Below are 18,511 nucleotides of genomic sequence, written 5' to 3' on the forward strand. Positions count from 1 at the left end.
TTTCCTTTTCTTAACTCCTTTTCACTCCTCTGCCACATATCCATCTTCCCTCATCTCTGTATATCGATCTCATAAATTATTGCCCCCAAACTTGAAATACAGTCCCTTTTTCAAGGCCTTTGGAACATCTAAACTGTGCTAAACAAATATATCTCTTCAAAATGCCTTCTAATAATGCATCCAAAGAATTTTCTATATACTAGAAAGTCTTCCAAGGTTACAATTATTTTTCTTCTCTTTTCTCTCTCAAGAAAAATATCGTTCACACTTGAAAAGACAGAGTGAAAATGGCTACCAGGAAGTTAATACTCCAGATAAACAAGGAGATGGTAAGCAACTATCAGCATTTTTTTAAATGAATTTGTCAAAAGAAACAAATGACCTACATCATTACTCATCAAAAAAAAAAAAAAAAAGACTGGAAGTATGATCATCAAGCTGCTGTCAATAATGCTTGAAAGAATATGAGAAATAATTTTTGGAAGCATATAAATGAGGTACCACAAAATTGGAGGTGAGCAAATGTGAAAATTTCCAAAGAAGGAAAATAATATACTTTGAAAATGATAAATCAGTGATTAAGGAGAATGACTAATATTTAGAAAGGGAAGAAGTAATAAGAAAGATTCAGTGCATGACTTGATCAAGATAAATGATTCAGAACTAACAAGTTTTCATTTTTAGCAGTTATTAAACTACTAGATGTAGGAAATATCTAGGTATGGGAATGTGGGATATATCACAATTAGATGTGGGAAATATTATAGGCATAATTTGCTTAATTTATCAAATTTTTCAATGACACATACTAGATTTATACATCAATCAGTCTTTCACACTTATTATATATGCTTATGTAGGCCAAGCACCATGCTAACTCCTATTGAAAATATAGACTGATATGAACTAGTTGATAATTTAATTTGGTGGATTCTTATCTGGTTCAAAAAACAGAAACAAAGAATAGATGTAAATTGTTTTATGTCAACATGGTAGCCAGTCCTCATATTCCAGAGATTTTAGTTTGGGGCTCCTTTTAACAATTTTTTTTTTTTACAAGTGTTAAATAAAGAGATAGATGACATGCTCATCAAAGTTTTAGATAACACACAGAGGGGGATAGCTAATGCACTGAATGAATTTCCTAATGATTAAAACCACTATGGTTGGTATAGGCTGTATCAAGTGGTGACAGAGACCTCTCTTTGGACACCTTCAAGGACTGGCTAGATAACTCTTTTATATGTCTAATTATCATTATCAATTTAATCCCTATGAGAGTGCAGCCACAATAAGACAGAATGAGAAGAAGTATTTTTAGCCTAGATCATCCTATGCCTCTCTGCAAGAAAACAAAAACAATTACAAATAGAACATATTCCACGTCAAAGCCAAGAAAGAATCACAGTCTTTCTTTTTTTTCCAGAGCAAGGAGACAGGGAGAGGTTTTTGAACATCATATTGTATTCCAGCACCCAAATATGGGCAGCACTCAAAACTGGGGAAGAAATAAATTGCCAGGGATTCCAGAAATGGCACTGGGTGTAATAATCAATGCTACTTGGCAGTTTTATAGCCAGTTATTCACTTACAGCTCACAAATCAAAGGATGAAATGAGCAATGAGTTTGAGTAAGATGAGTCCTAGTGGTATAATGATGAGGAAAAAAGTTCTATAAGTATATATTTGTGGCTTTTAGGCCAGAACAGAGTGGCAACTCTTTTCTAGCTGTCAGTCCATAATGCAACCTTGCAAAAGAATAACTAGGACCAGAGTCACAGGTCAAAGTGAAGTCAGTAGGTAAGTTGCTCTGAACCTGCAAAACTTTACATTTATTGCGTCTAGATCTAATGAAACGTAGCCATGCAAAAGACATTATACCCAAACCTGACGTAGGAACTTACAGAGCTAAAAGTAGTAGGACAGCAAATAGACCTTTACCCAGACTAAATCGTTTTGGAAGCACAGAAAGAATTCAGACTCCAAGACAGCTGTGAAAAAGGACACAATAGAATAGAAATTTATTTAAAATATCCCCATCAGTAAGTATGCTTAAATTAGTATACTTATTCGGTGACTTATCAATAAAACTACACAATAATTACTTTATAGAAGTAGGAAAAATAATTTTAAAATTTACCTGGAGGAAAAAATAAGTTAAAACAAAGGGTGGGAAACCTTCTGCTTTAAGGCTACATGTTGCCCTGTAGGTCCTTAAGTACATTTCATTGACTGAATCCAAACTTCACAGAACAAATCCCCGTAATAAAACTATTTTTTCTGTAAAACTTGTACTGAGTCAAAAGGCTGTACCCAAGAACCTTGGTTAAGACTATCAATTGAATCAATAAAAAAAAAAATTAGAAGGAAGGGGACTTCACAGTAATATATCTGGAAATAAAGAGGTTCATGAGAGTTAAATGCATAATTTTGATCATTATTTTGTGCACAAACAAGATCAATTTAGCTAAAATTAGAAGACCAGAAGAAAATTGGTAAACAAAAAAGAATCTGATTTTCTCTGATAAAGATCTCATACATAGGTAACTGAGACAAATTCAATAGAATGAGAGTCATTCCTCAATGAATAGTGAAATTACATGACTAAACAGGTTGCAAAGGAAGAAATCAATTTAGAAGGTTGGCACGAAAGGTCTATTGCACCAGGGTGAGAGGGGAGTGCACTTCAGTTCAAGGCATATCTGACCCCAGCAAACCTACTACTGAATCAGTGGCAGAAGTGTCAGTTTCCAGACTTCTCAGTGCATAGACAGTAAGGGGATTGGTCAGAAGGAGATTTATAGGGATCCCTTATATGGCACCAGGAGCAGGCCACTATTGCATTGCCTATACTTGAATCTGGGTCACAGTTTGGATGCAAGGAGGATCACCAGAACAGCAGATTTTGTGAACATAGGGGGCTGAGGAAGCTAGTCACAGGTCTGGATTGAAGTATATGCTTTTGAGCATGCTGAGATAAGATGCCAGAAAGAATCCCGAAAGTTACCTGAGTTATCCCTATTTTCCCTCAGAAACAACTTTAAATCAAGCCTCTAAACAAATTCTGGAGCAACAGAATCTACAAAAAGATGGAGTGAATCAGTTTTCCAGCTCGAGATTACTTAGAAGAACTTCAGGAAAGGTCTGTCTCTCTTGGGTAAAAGGGGATTGCAGCCTAGCGAAAAGTATGTCCAGGCACATTGTGGGAAGCTCTTAGCCATAGCATAGAGTAGCAACTGAGGCCCCTCAGTCCCAGCTCAGTAGTCCAGAGCCACAGCAGGATAGCTGTGAGATCCCCAGTCCCAGTGTGCAAAAGGCAAGTCTCTAGCCTCAGAAATCAGGCAGCAACAGGTGTGATAAATTATTATTTAAAAGGTTTTAGGAGAGAGCTCAGATGAGCCTCTGCCTTTACTCTGCCATCTTGGCTCCTTTACCCTCCCCTCTGCCTTTCTTAAAATGATAAATAGTATCTATATAAACCAAATAAGGCAGAAACTTGAAGCATTGCCAGAAAGAGCAAGAGTAGAGCAAGGATGTCTGATTATCATCACTATTATTACATATTGTACTAGAAATACTATCTGTAGAAATAAGACTAGAAAAAGAAAGGAATACAAAAATAGGTGATAAGCAAACAAAACTCTCACTCTTTTTTTAAAGTGTTTTTATTTATTACAAGCTGAATTATAATTTTTTATTTATCAATGTTTCTACATCATGAAATTTCTATAGATATAAGCATGCAAATATTATAAAATTGTGTATGAAACTATTCTACATCATATAAATTGCATTAAATATATTGTTCTATACTTTCTTTTCAAAACAGTTCTGCTTGTCGTGTTGGTTGTTGAATTTCCCTTGTGTGATTTACACAAACTATTGCAATAGATGTTTAAGACTAAATTTTTCTATTCACACTATTATAACTCCCACCACCTCTCATTAACCTCCCTTTCATACTCCCTATCAAGAACACAGAAAAAGGGATGGGGTGAAATAGGGTGGAAAGCTGAAACAATGAAGTCTACAAAATGGTCATGTCTAAAAATGTATCCTTCTTTTTCCATCTTGTGCCCATCCCTTGTCTGAAGGAAGGTAACATTTCTAGAGTACTTTCAGGTCTTTCTGGAGACTTGATTGTTCAGAGTTTCAACAGCTGTTTCTCTTGGCTTTGTCGTTGTACTGCTTAAAATTCTTCTGATTCTGCTTTACTTTGCTTTGCATCAGGTCATACCACCCAGGATTCCATGAGATCACCTCTGTTTTCCTTTCTAGATTTCTCTGAACTCATGGGTTTGTATTCCAAACTTCCTCCTCAGCTCAGGTCTTTCCATGAAAAAAAAATTCTTCAAAATCTTCTATTATGTTGAATGTCAATTTTTCCCACATATGATTATGCCAAGTTTTGCAGGGTAGCTTATTCTTGGTTGTAAGCGCATCTCTTTTGACTTTCTAAATATTGAATTCCAAGAATTACTTTCATATGGAGTTAAAGCTGCCAGGTCTTGTGTGATTCTCACTGTAATTCCTTGATACTTGAACTGCTTCATTCAGGATTCTCTTTGACGTGGAAATTATGAATTTTGCCTGTAACATTCCTGGGAGTTTTTCTTCTGGGATTTATTAGATGAGGTGACATATGGATTCTTTCTATATTTATTCTGCCTCCTGGTTCTAATAAATCTGGGTAATTTTCTTTTATGATTTCTTGAAATATAGTATCCAAACATTTTTACTATATCAATGTCTTCAGGGAGCCCAATAATTTTTATATTATTTCTTCTTGACCAGTTTTCCAAGCCAGTTGTTTTTGTTACTGGATATCTTACATTTTCTCCTTCAAGTTTTTCAGTCTTTTCATTTTGTTCTAATATTTCTTGCTGTCTTATGGAGTCATTGATTTCTGTTTGATCTATTCTTGTCTTCAAGGACTCCACTTTTTGTATAATATCTACCATTTTCTCTTCTAAGTTATCTATTCTACTTCCAATTTTCCCTCCAGGTCTTTAATTTCATTTTTTATCTCTTTCTTCATTTCTTCTAGGAATTCATGTCATCCTTATGGAAAATTCATTTTCTCCTTTGAATCTATGTTTAGAGTTGCTATGGAATTGCTTTCTTCTTTTGGAGAATCACTAGGCTTGATACTGGTTAATGCTTTCAGCTTTAATATATTTATCTGTCCAGGTTCAGCTTCTGAACTGAGGTTTTATGGTAAGTCCATGCTTCATAAGCCACCTATGCAAAGCTTTGGAGTGACTTTATTAACCAGATCAGATCTTAACACCCTCACTTCCTGGGTTCTTTCATGGACTTCCACATCCTGGGACTACATCTCCCTGAATTTTTGAGGTTTAGAGCTGAAACCTCAGTACTCTGGCACTTTCAAGTTCTCTACTCCAGAGATCTTGCAAAGGAAAAAGTGCTTTTGCAGGATATTGTCTTCATAAACCCCTTGATTAGACTGGGAGATGTAGAGCCTAGTTTTTTGTTCCCAGGCTGCTGTTTTCTAATGCCTGTTTTTGTTTCTTTTCCTTTCTTTTTGTGTTTGGTTGTTGTTGTTGTTTTTTTTTTTTTTGAGTTCACAGGTGGAAGAAATCACTGACTTTTTGTTTCTCAGCTCACAGAAGACTTTATGAATTGCTGGAGTAGATAGGCAAAAGGTAGGTGGTCTGCCTTGAGTATCAAAATCCAGACAGCTGACTCTACATGTTAACTTGTTGGAAATGTTGGAGAAGGAATTCTTGTCCAGAAATGAGCTGGCTTACATGACTTCTTCGAACTATGAGACTCTTTACTCAAAAAGAATGATCTCATAAAAGTTTCTCTTCTCTCTGATGTCACAGGAAGAATTCCTATTTCCAAATTTAGTTCCCTCAAGGAGTAAGAATGGTTATTTTTCTGAGGCAAGGAAATAGAGTAACTATTGCAAGACTTTTTAATGCCAAAATTTACCTCACTGCATTCTTCAATACTCTCACTCTTTGTGGATGATATAATGGCATGTTTTTAAAAATCTAGAAAGTTGACTAGAATTAGGTTGAAATAATTAATAACTTTAGCAAAGCTGGATGAAGTAAAATGAATCTATTTAAATCATTAATATTTCTGACTCAGCAGGAACAGATGAAAGAATAATTTCATTTAAAATGATTGCAGAAAATATAAAACACCTGGACATTTACCAGCCAAGACCAACTAAGGGACTATATAAACACTATTGCAAAACATTTCACAAAAATAAAGATCTAAACAACAGGAAACATTAATTCCTCATGGACAAGCCAAGTTGATACAATAAAATGGAAACTGAACCTGAGTTAATTTAATTATTCAGTGCCATGCCAATGAAACTACCAAAAGATTATTCTGTAGAGGTAGAAAAAATAATAATAAAATTCTTCTAGAAGAAGAAAAGGTCAAGAATATCAAGATAATGAAATATCTATCTACCTATCTCTCTCTCTCTCTCTCTCTCTAAATATATATATATATATATATATATATATATAGATATAGATATGTATATATATATAGATATATAGATATTGAAAACCTTTTAGCAATATCAGACTTCAAACAATATTACAAAGCACAGGTCTTGAAAACAATGTAATAATCATTAAGAAATAGAGTGTTAGATGAGTGGAATAGATTAATTTAATTTCTTGTTTTCCTTCTGTTGTGAAAAGGATCAAAATGACATCACCATTTTGGGGACAAGGTACAGTGTGTTTGACTATGGCTGATAAGACCAATATGAGCTCAGAAATCTCAACCACAAGTCAGTCACAAAAAGTCCATGTGAGCATTTGGAGTAGATTCGCTAAAATTGTACATCTCATGTTTGTTTTTAGCTACTGAAATTCTGCTTTGTTAATTATGCATGACATGCTGGTTGGTATTGTATCAGACTCTCTCTCCTACATTTAATAATCAGTTCCAAACATCTCCAGAGTGTCTTTGAGAAAGTTCTTGTATTCCTTCTTGTGATTTCCATATGAGTACTTGTATGAGTTCTCCATGAAGTAGTGTTTTAGGCAAATATTTTTGACATTCAAACAATGTGCTCAGCCCAGTGAAATTGCACTCTCCACAACTGAGTTTCATTCTTGCCAGATGATCTTCAGAATCTTTCTAAGACAACTGAAATGGAAACAACTCAGTTTCCTGGAATGGAGCTGGTATACTGTCCAGGTTTTATAGTCATACAACAATAGCTCTATAGACATTGAATTCAGTAGACAACCTCATAATTCTTTCCCATACTTTCTTTTGGAGACTCCAAAACACTGACTAGTTCTTGCAATGTGTGCATCAACTTCATCATCTCTGTGTATATCTATGTAATCTGGACTGCGGAGGGAAGAGAACTTATTCACAGCATTCAAATTTTCTCCATTTGCAGTAACCAATGATTTCATGTATGGATGGTGTGGTATTGGCTAGAGGACAACCTGTTATTTCTTGGGGTTAATTGTTAGGCCAAAATTAGCACAAGGAGCAAAGATTCAATCCATACTTAGTTGCATCTCAGCCTCAGATGCTGCATTGACTGCACAATCATCTGTGAAAAAAGTCATGGGCCAACTCTCCATTAACTTTAGTCTTGGCTTATAGCCTTTTCAAGTTAATTTAACATCAGTGTGGTAGTTGATATTAATGCCATTTTTGTCCTTACTAAGGCATCAAACACTGCAGAAAATGTAATGCCAAAAGGCATGGGAGCAGGCACACAGCTGTGCTTCACTCAGTTGTTTACTGGGAAAGCTCAAGAGCATTGTCCAGAACCTAGCCAAACATGCTCAAACTAATACACAATACTGATGAACTTCTCTGGGCAATCAAATGTTGACATAATTTTCCCCAAGCCCTCATGACTGACAATATCAAGAGCTTTTTTAGATTAACAGACATTTTGTACAGACATATGTTCAATTACTGGCATTTCTCCTGGAGTTATCCAGCTGCAAATATGTAATCAAACATTCCTCAGCCCGTTCTGAAACCACACTAGCTCGCTGATAGATGACTATCTTCCAAGTGAAGGATCAGGCAATTAAGGAGGATTCTAATAAGAATCTTGCCAGGATTGACTAACAGAGAAAACACTCTGTGATTGTCACATGATAACCTAATTCCCATGACTATATAGAACTGGACATTGGAGGTATCCTTGAACTACTGGGAGAAAACCTCATCTTGTCACGTAACCCAGAATATTTCAGTCAGCTCTTGTATGGCCAGAGGAGGCCATGCCTTGTAAATCTCAGATGGAATAGAATCAGGACCAGGTTGACAAAAATGTTGGGAAAACTGGAAATCATTTAGGAAGAAAATAGCATAAATCAATATCCTGCACTGAGAGAAAAAAAAAAGAAAGGGCCAGAATGATTTAGATGTAAACAACAATGTCATAAGCAAATTAGTGGAACATGCAAAATATACCTATCAGATTTGAATATCTGACAAGGACGATGTCATAACCAAATGAGAGCTAAAATGAGTAATAGGAAGTAAAACTGATAATTTTGATTATATGAGACTGAAAACAAATGAAAGTAATGTAGATAAATCCAGAAGGAAAAAAAAGGGGGAAAATTTTACACATTTTTCTCTTAGAAAAGCCTCATTTCTCAAATGTGTAGGGGAAAAAGCCATGCTCATAAAAGTAAGAGCCACTCTCCAATTGATAAAGAGTCAGAGGACTTAAATAGGCAGTGTTCAGAAAAGAATCAAAGCTATCTCTAATTATATGAAAAAAACTGCTACATCAATATGGATTAGTGAAATTCAAATTAAACAATTCTGATATACTACCTCATACCTATCAGATTAGTAACATGACATAAAAGAAAAACATAACAATTTTTATAGGGGATATAGAAAATATTGTACACTAATGCACTGTTGGTAAAGTTATGAACCACTCCAACCATTTTGAAAATCAATTCATAACTTTGTCAAAAGAGCTATAAAAAAGAGCTTTCACCCAGCAATGCAACTATTAGGTCTGTATGCCAAAGAAATAAAAATAAATGAAAAAGACCTATTTGTACCAAAACTTTTATAGCAGCTCTTTATGAAGTGTCAAAGAATTGGAAGTTGATGGGGATATACACCAATTGGGGGATGATTGAACGAGACGTGGTATATGATTGTGTTAGAATGTTATTGTGCTATAAGTAATGATAAGCAAAATAGTAATAGAAAGGCCTGGGAAGACATAGGAATCAAAGCACTGTAAACTGAGTAACAGAAGAACAGTGTTTACAGTAAGAACAGGAATACTGTAAGGACGATCAACTGTGAGAGATTAGTTACTGTTGCAAATAAAATTCTAAGAGACAACGTTTGTGGGTGTTAAAAATCATTTTATTAACTAGGTCAGCCAATAATCAATAAATTGAAGGTTAGTGGTTTCTCTTGTTAACAAAATGCATTAAGGTAGAATTCTGTACCAGGATAAATCCAGGTCTGCCTTTCTGATGGCTAATTACTGGAAACTCCCTTGACAAGACAAAAACTGTTCTTGATTGGTAGATATTCAATGAGGATCTCTCATCGCCTCTTGACTACTCATCAGGGGGTGAGAACTGGGGTGGAGTCAACTGAGAAATGAGACTTAGTCATGAGTTTTTGAGGTCCTCTATTATCTAGATCACATTCTCTCTACTTTTATTTCTCCTTCATGAGCTAGGTGACCCTAAGCTGTAATGAAAGGATTAGGGTTACAGGAATCTCTCTGGCAGCATCCATCAGCTCAGTTTGGCTCCTGTTTATAGAGTAATAAAAAGTCAGGGTCTCTTAGAAGAATTTCAGACTAGCCTAATTTAAGAGCAGATTACTTGGGTGCTAGGATGACTCACATAACTCAGTCATGCTCTTCAGAGACTTACTAGCCATTTAAGGAGTTGAGTCTTCACAAAAATAGGAGGAAAAAGGAGGGATCAAAAATTAATAATTGGTTATCGATATAACAGTAAAAGACTAATTTTCCTCACAACTCTCATGAAGACAATGATCCAAGATAATTCCAAAGGACTTATCATGAAATATGATGGGTTCCCTCTTGAGAGGGAGCTGGTAAAGTTTGAAAGGAGACTGAATTATACTTTTAAAAAAGTAATTATTTTGTTTTATTTTTCTGTGCTTATTTTTTGCACTGCTTGCCTTCCCAAAGAAAGGGAAGAAACAGGAAGATAATTTAGAACCCCAAATTCTAAAAAAACAAATGTTAAGAAATTTTTTTACATTATCTGATAAATATTTAATGAAATAAATTAAATATTAAAACACTATAATACTGTAGGATATTAAACAGTAAGGAATCTAGTCATCTTAATAAAAATATTTACTAAATGTCTAAGAGATTATTCTAGTTCCTCTGTTTTTTATTTTTTTTCCCTTTTAAATATTGACTTCCCCTATTTCAGGATCAGGTAGTTAGTTATGCTTGTGAATCTTCCTTCCCCAATATTGTTCTCACTGTTAACCCTGCCACCTCTATTTGCTATGCTGTTGTTGTTGTTCAGTTGCATTCAAATCTTTATGACCCCATTTGGGGTTCTCTTGAAAAGATATGGTATGGTTTGCTATTTTCTTTTGCTGCTCATTTTACAGATGAAGAAACAAGCAAACAGCATTAAGTGATTTGCCCAGGGTCACCCCACTAATAAGTTCCTAAAACTGAATCTGAATTCAAAAACATGAATTTTTCTGATGCTAGGTCCAGCACTTTGTCCACTGTGCCATTTAGCTGCTTCTCTATTTACCTGTTGTTTGTGTGTGTGTGTGTGTGTGTGTGTGTGTGTGCCTGTGTGCACTGAAGATCATTTATCCCCTCTCCTCCTAGTCATTCCTCTTTTTCTTCATACTGTCCTTTTCATGCAACCCTATTACAGGAAATATCAAATTCTCTCTCCATCTTTATCCATTCTATAATTGTACATTCCTCCTTTTAACCTTGCTTCCATTTCTGTTAAAATGTACTTGAAATGAATTTACTTGAAAGTACTCTATTACATTACTGGTACATTTTTTCCGCCCTTGAAATACATTCAGTTTTTTAACATTAAATTGTTCTTCATATTAGTTCTTTTATCTTAAGGAAGATTATATTCAAAGAATTACTCTAATTTTTTAAATTACTAGCTTAGTAGTAGCAGATATATTAGCAGTTACTAGTTTTGTCTGAGCCTGATTATACCTTGCTTCTTCAACCATTTCTTTATGGATTGTTCAACTATTCCTTTTAATTTGTCATGAGAGATCTGGATTTTGCTTTTGAAAATTCTGGGGATTTTGCTCTTATGGTTCCTTTAAGGAGGTAATCAATGGAATATTTTTACTATTTTCTTCCCTCATTTTTATAATTCTGAGAAGTTTTCATTCAAAATTTCTGGAAATACTGGTTAAATTTTTGTTTTTTTTTCTCTCATCTCTCTTTTAAATGCCTTATAGTCAAAATATTTGATATTAGATACCTTACATTTCTTTCCAATAAATAATTTAACTTTGTTCTAACATATTTTTTGCTATCTAATTAAATCTTTTTTTTATGTTTGGCCTATTTTATTTAGCTTCCAAAGATATCATTTCCTGATGAATGTTTACCACGTTTTCTTCTGCACTGTATGTTCTTCTTTCAAATCTTTCCTCAGAGGATTTTATTTCATTTGGTCCTTGTATCTTTTATTCTAGGTATACATAAAAATCTTGTGAAAAATCATTTTCCCCTTTATATTGTTCATCCAGGAACATAATTTTAGCCCCTGAATTCACTCATTGGAATTATACTTCGCCAACATTCTTCTCTCTATGTGCCTTTTCCAGCACTTCCACTTAAGAATGGTGTCCAAGCTAACCATGCATAACTCTACTTTAGACTTCATCTACAAGGCCACTTTTAAGCTTATTTTTGTTTTCTTCTTTCCTTAGTGTGTAAGCTTCCTGAGAGCAGTGACTGAATGTTATTCTAAGAACTTAGTATAGTGAATGATTCTCAAGTAACTGAGCTTCAATTTGTAGTTGTTAGGATGTTAAAAAATACATCCATCCATTCATCCATCCATACACAGATATGCATGCACAAACACCTATGCTTAAATATATAGATAATACATGGGTATATGTGTTTATATCTATCTATCTACCTACTTGTCTACTTCTCTATTCCCTAGTTCTCTCAGATTCTACTGGAGGCTACCTCTCTGGTGCTCATTTTACTTTTAGGAATGCTTGAAAGCTTTTTGTGCACCAGTAACAGTGGAAAAAGTCTCTAGATTTTTCATTTGATTTCTTGATCATTATTTAATTTTGTGTGACTTTAAAGGCTTTAATATTCTAAGTATATGATAACTGAGCAACCAGGCTTTCATTGATGATATTATCTCAACAAAAATTTCCATTTCGACCTCTTTCATTTCTTAATTCAATTTTTTTTCCAAACATAATTTTTATCAAATTCTCCTGTACCTGTTCTTTCATTGATGTCACCAAATATACTTATGTGGTGCTTTTTACTTCATTCTCTTCTGTTGCAATTGATATTGGTTCTGAAGTTACAATTCTCTTAATATTTGTCTTTTGGTTCTTGTTTAACCTCACCACAAGCACTGCGACAATGAAATAATGTTTCTTGCTGTTTTGGGGAGCAAGAAAAAATAATTTTACAAACAACTTTATGTACATAACAGAATAATTTATTACACATCTTTTCATTTTACTAGAGTAGCTCTGTTTTTTTGTTTCATTTGTAATTAAAGTGATAATATTGAAATAATCTATTTATACAAATAGTTTTTAAAAGCACTGATCACTGAAGCAAAAATTTCACATTTATAGTATCAATGATTAAGTTACTTAATATATAGTCTGAAGTTTTGGAATGGATTGCTTTTGGGGTTTAAAATTGAGTATCCACTTCAAGACTTAAAGGTCTGATGCGTTAACATCTTAACTTGCCTAGTCTTAGGCTTACCATGCCATTTCCTGGCTATCTTCATGCCATTGAGGTACTTGTGTTTGCTCTCCCTTTCCTACTCCAAGCTTCCCAACTCTAGCTTTATAAACTATGATCAAAGAAACACTAACATTTCTTGAAAGGACAGGTCAATCACCTAACTCACAAATTCAATTGTTATTCCCTTTGACTCATGTCTTGTCATTCCCACCTTTATCCTTTATGTTTTGTCTTTCTTTATTAGATAGCGAGCTTCTTGAGTATGAGGACTCTTGCTTGCTTGTATTTTTATGCCCAGAATTTATCACAATACCTGTAATAAAATAATCAATTAGTATCTTTTCTTTCATTAATTCATAGGTTATATTCTTTTCACCTAATTAACAAGTTCTTGACATTATATGCCACTGATGTCATCTTTGAAAAATCGGTGTCATTGGGAGGTGGAGACAAGATGATGGGGTAAAGGCAGAAATTTGCCTGAGCTCTTCACAAACCCTTATAAATACCTTAAAATAATGACTCAAAACAAATTGAAGAGTGGAAGAACCCACAAAAAGTCAGAGTGAAACAGTTTTCCAGAATAACAACTTAGAAGGTCATCAGAAAGTGTCTGTTGCACCAGGGTAAGAGAGGAGTACTGTCTAGTGCTGTCCATGCCAGTGAAGACAGGATCCCAGAAAACGAGGAGCAAGCCTCTTGGTGACTGAATCAGTGGCAACACTGGCAGTTTGTTGAGCTCTCAGCCTACAGATTCCAAAAACAAATTAGAAGTTTGGGAGTAAGGTCTATTGCACTCGAGTGAGAGTGGAGCACAATATAGCACACACTGTGCCAGCAAGGGGGGTCAAATAACTGGTCAGAAGGAGATAACAGGATTCTCTTTGCTAGCACTAAGGCAGAACTCTGTTGCTTAGCCTATACTCAGATGCAGGTCACAATATTAGGTGGTAGTCCCAAGGAGAGAAGGAACACTAGCACACCATAGCTTAAACCACAGTGGAGCAAGGACCCTCTTCACAGTTACAGGGCAAAAAAAAAAGTACTTGGGGTTGCTTACAGATCAGAGTACAGGCCAGGAGAATAGTAAATGCACCTCTCCTTAGATTATACCACCTTGGAAGAACTGAAAATTTACACATCCCTAGAAGTATCTCTGAAAATAGCTACATAAACCCCTGGGAAAATGTACCTTGCAACTTGGAAGCAGAATCCCATTTTAGAAAAGAGTTGAGAGTCAAGAAATAGACTGGAAAAATAAGCAAGCAACAGAAAAATATTCTGACTATAGAAAATTACTATAGTTACAAGGAAGATCAAAACACACACTCAGAAGAAGGTAATAAAGTCAAAGCTCCCATATCCAAAGACTCCAAGAAAAAGAAGAATTGGTTTCAGTCCACGGAAGACCTGAAAAAGTATTTTAAGAATCAAGAAGAGAGATAGAAAAAAGTTAGGAGAGAAATGAAAATGATGCAAGAAAATCATGAAAAATGAGTGAATAGCTTGGTAAAGGACACATGCATACATACACAATACTGAAGAAAGTAACACCTTAAAAAGCAGACTAGGCAAAATGACAAAAGAAGTATCAGAAGTCAGTAAGGAGAAGAATACCTTAAATATCAAAACTGGTCAAATAGAAAAAGAGGCATAAAAATTCACTGAAGAAGAAAAGTCTTAAAAGTGTAGAATTAGCCAAATGGAAAAAGAGATGCAAAAGCTCACTGAAGAAAATAATTCCTTAAAAACTGTAATTGCACAAGTGGTAGCTAATGACTCCATGAGACATCAAGAAATAATAAAACAAAAACGAAAAATGAAAAACAAAATAGAAGACAATGTGAACTATCTCACTGGAAAAACATCTGACCTGAATAATACATTCAGGAGGGATAATTTTAAAATTATTGAACTACCCAAAATGTATGATTAAAACAAGAGGCTAGATATCATCTTTCAATGAATTATCACGGAAAACTACCCTAATAACCTAGCATTAGAGGGTAAAATAGAAATTGAAATAATTCCTCAATCACCACCAGAAAGAGATCCCCAAATGAAAACTCTCAGGAATATTATAGACAAATTTCAGAGCTCCCAGTCAAGGAGAAAATAATGCAAGCAGCCAGAAAGAAACAATACAAGTATCATGGAGCTAGACAGGATAACACACTATTTAGCAATTTATACATTAAAGAATCATAGAGCTTGTTATAGCATATTCCAGAAGGCAAAGAATCTAGGATCATAGTCAAGAATTACCTATCTAGCAAAATTGAGTATAAACCTTCAGGAGAAAAATGGATATTTAATGAAATAGAAGACTTTTAAGCAATCTGGTAGAAAAGACCACAGCTGAATAGAAAATTTCACTTTCAAATACAAGACTCCAGAAGCACAAGAAGGTTAGCAGGAAACGGAAATCATAAGGGCCTTAATAAAGTTAAACTGTTTACATTTCTTACTTGGGAAGATGATATGTGTAATTCAGCAGCATATTTTCATTACCAGAGCAGTTAGAAGGAGTATATCTATAGAGGATGTAGGTATGATTTGATTATGAAGGGATATCTAAGTAAAAATAATGGGTGAGAAAGGAATGTACTGAAAGGGAAAGGAAGAGGTAGAATGGAATGAATTATCTCACATAAAGGAGGCAAGAAAAAATTTATATAGTGGAGAAGAAGAGCCAGTAGCTGAGGGGGAGTGAGTGAGCCTTACTCTCATCAGAACTGGCTCAAAGAGGGAATAACATATATGTTCAATTGGGTATGGGAATCTATCTTACCCTACCAGAAAGTAGGAGGGGAAGGGGATAAAAGTAGGAAGAGTGTGACAGAAGGAAGTGGAGATTTGGGGAAGTCATAGTCAGAAGCAAAACCCTTTTGAAGAGGAACAGGGTGAAAGGAGAAAGAGAATGGGACAAACAATAGGAAATAGGATGGAGAGAAATACAGTTAGCAATAATTGCAAAAAAAATTAGAGGAAAATTTCTCTGATAAAGATTCATTTCCCAAACGTGGAAAACTAAGTCAAATTTATATTAAAAAAATGAAAACCATTTGCCAATTGATTAATGATCAAAAGATATGATAGGTTTTCAGATGAAGTAATCAAAGCTGTCTGTAGCCATGTGAAAAAATTCTCACTGACTTTTGATTAGAGAAATGCAAATTAAAATGATTCTAATTCATGTAACTATTATATTGGCTAAATGAACAGAAAAGGAAAGTGACAAATTTGGAGGGGAAGTGGAAAAAATAACACATTAGTGCACTGTTGGTGGAGTTGTGAACTGATTCAACCATTTGTAGAGCAATTTGGAACTATGTCCAAAGGGCTTTATAGCCATACCTATCCTTTGACCTAGCAGTGCCACTACTAGATCTGTATTCAAGAACAGATTAAAAAAAAGGAAAAGTTTCTATAGGTACCAAAAAAATTATAGCACTTTTTTTAGTGGTGGTAAAGAATTGGACTCTTAAGAGATGCTCATCAATTGGGAAATGACTGAAAAATGGTGGTATGGGATTATGATGTAATATTAATGTGCTGTAAGAAATAATAAGCAAGATGGTCTCAGAAAAACCTGCTAAGGCTTACGTGAACTGACACACAATGAAATGTAATTTACACAAATTAAACTCAATATTCTAAGATGATCAACTGAGAATGAGCAATACGATGATCCAAGACAACTTTGTGAGACTTACAATGAAAAATGTTATCCAACTCCAGAGAAAGAACTGATGGTGTCTGAATACAGAATGAAGCATACTTTTATTTAACTTTCTTTTTTTAAGATTTTTTTTGTTAATGTTTTCTTTCACAATGTAACTATTATGGAAATGTTTTGCATGACTGCACATGTATAACATATATTGACCAACTCGCCCTCTCATTGAGAAGGGAGGATGGGGAAGAAAGAGGCAAAAAATTGTAATTGAAAGTTTTAAAGACAAATATTAAGATATATTCTTACACATAACTGGGGAAAAATTAAAATGCTAAATAGTTTTTTAAATAAATATAAATGCCACCTCCATGCCACAAAGATATATTTTTGTAAGGCTCTTTTGGACCTTCTCAAATAGTAGGGGTCTAATGGTGCACAGTACAAAAAAACTGTATTAAAACTACATTAAAATGAAAGTCTTATGTAAATTGTATATGATTATTTCATTTCCCTTGCAATATTTGCATTTTCCTTTTCTGTCCTTTTAGCCAATCTAATAGTGTGAGATATACCTCAGAATTGTTTTAGTTTGCATTTCTCCAATCAAAAATGAGTTAGAGTATTTTTTCATATGTCTACAGATAACTTTGATTTCTATTCTTTTAGGAAGTCCTAAATAATTTTGTGATTATCCATATTTCCCAATATTACAGTTATAGGGAGTGGGGTGAGTTATATTCTTAAATAAATAAGACTTTTCATTTCATACACAAATCATATACTCTTTAGGTAGAGCCTTTTACCCTACGTCCAATTTAGAAGAAACAAAATGACTTTCTTTGACTTCTTCCCTCCTCTAATAGCAAGTTTTCCTTCTTAGTTTTAAAATCAATTACTGCTTGCACTGAGTAATTAAATGAACTAATGAGTTGATGATTCAGATTAGAACTATATTTCCTTTGAACCATTATTACATGAAACCTTGACTGTCATTCTGTTCACATTTTTTCTACTTTTTTCCTTGTTTGTTTTCTGGAACACAACAGCTGCTTTTGTAGGGGGAAATAATTAGCTAAATACTTTAATTGCATCCTTCTGTAAAAGTTGAGAGGCATTATAAAAATGTAGCATGACTAAGAAATATACTTTAATGCAATGACCTGTCTCATGTCATATAAAAAATGGCTATTGCAGCGTGCTTTTATAGTCAGGTTAATTGCATTTCCTTCTATTAAATACATCACTAAGTGAGCTCTAAATTCATTTGAATTGGTTGTCTACTCATTTCTGATTTTTTTAATGGTTCACATAAGAAAAATTGAGTTTGTGTTCCCTGTACATTTATATAAGATTTCTCCTCATTTCAATTAAGTATGAAGGGTGCTATACTTCTAAGACTTTTAGTAGTCTAGTACTGTCAAAGTGAAAGGCAAACTCATGTATGAAAAACAATGCTAAATCTCCTTCCTTTCTACTACTCTTCCCAAAACTGCAGAGCCTTCTGGATCCAATAGTTTGGACATCTACAAGAAAATCCAGTGTTAGTCCAGAAAAAACCAGTGGGCAAGGATTTGAATGAAGTCTAGTGCTGAGCTGTTCCTGAGTTGTGTGGAACAGCTTTACCCTTTTTCATGTGCCTGTACTGCTTTTTTTTTTTTAATTTAACTTTTAACATTCATTTTCGCAAAATTTTGGGTTACAAATTTTCTCCCCTTTTATCCCCTCCCCCCCCCAAACACCAAGCATTCTAATTGCCCCTGTGACCAATCTACTCTCTCTTCTTTCATCCCTCTCTGCCCTTGTCTCTGTCTTCTCTTTTGTCCTGTAGGGCCAGATAGCTTTCTATACCCCTTTACCTGTATTTC

The sequence above is a fragment of the Notamacropus eugenii genome, chromosome 4 (assembly GCF_028372415.1).
Source record: "Notamacropus eugenii isolate mMacEug1 chromosome 4, mMacEug1.pri_v2, whole genome shotgun sequence".
In the NCBI taxonomy this organism is placed as follows: domain Eukaryota; kingdom Metazoa; phylum Chordata; class Mammalia; order Diprotodontia; family Macropodidae; genus Notamacropus; species Notamacropus eugenii.